Raw genomic sequence first — 708 nt, 5'->3', positions numbered from 1 at the left:
TGCGGCTCACACCCTGTCTTTATGGGACTGTGCCGCTTGGTCATTTACTCACACTGCTGTAGAGTCGCTCCGTCACGTCCCACTCTTCGAGACCCCAAGGACCGCAGCATGCCAGGCTTCCCTGTCCTTCACCATCTCCCAGAGTTTGCTCAAACTCACGTCCATTGCGTCGGGATGATGTTTGTGTTTTATGGCCTGTCTGCCTCTGCTAGAATGCCCGCCTCACTCCTCCCAGGGCTGGGCTTTTGTCTGTCTTGTTCACTCCCAGTGCTTAGAATGTTGCCTCATCCAGGGCTTCCCTGGTGGCTCAGAGGTTAAAGCGCCTGCCTGGAATGCAGGAGACCTGGGTTTGATCCCCGGGTTGGGAAGATCCACTTGGAGAAGGAAATGGCAACCCACTCCAGTACTCTTGCCTGGAGAATCCCACGGAGGGAGGACCCTGGTAGGCTACAGTCCATGGGGTCACAAAGAATCAGACGCGACTGAGCGACTTCACTTTCCATAAATATTCATGGAATGAGTACATTTTATTGCACACCAACCACGTATACTCAGCTCTGCACTAAGCTTTAGTAATGTATGAAATGCTCAGAACCACTCTGTGAAGTAGGCACTGTTATTCCCATTCTGCGGAGGAGAAAACAGAGGCTCAGAGGGGTGGAACGACTTGCTCAGAGTCCCCCTAGAGCCTGGCAGTCTAGCTGCACA

The 708-nt window shown here is 53.0% G+C and overlaps 1 non-coding gene across 1 annotated transcript; it reads left to right on the top strand.

The window, feature by feature from the left end:
• Positions 1 to 296: 296 nt before the first annotated feature.
• On the top strand, positions 297 to 368 carry TRNAS-GGA (transfer RNA serine (anticodon GGA)). Its single transcript has one exon. It is a non-coding gene; the product is annotated as a tRNA-Ser (tRNA).
• The last annotated feature ends 340 nt before the right edge of the window (positions 369 to 708 follow it).

This window comes from Budorcas taxicolor, chromosome 17 (genome assembly GCF_023091745.1).
Source record: "Budorcas taxicolor isolate Tak-1 chromosome 17, Takin1.1, whole genome shotgun sequence".
Classification (NCBI taxonomy): domain Eukaryota; kingdom Metazoa; phylum Chordata; class Mammalia; order Artiodactyla; family Bovidae; genus Budorcas; species Budorcas taxicolor.
Note: the sequence above shows the minus strand (reverse complement) of the source record. Positions and strands in the feature narration are given on the sequence as shown.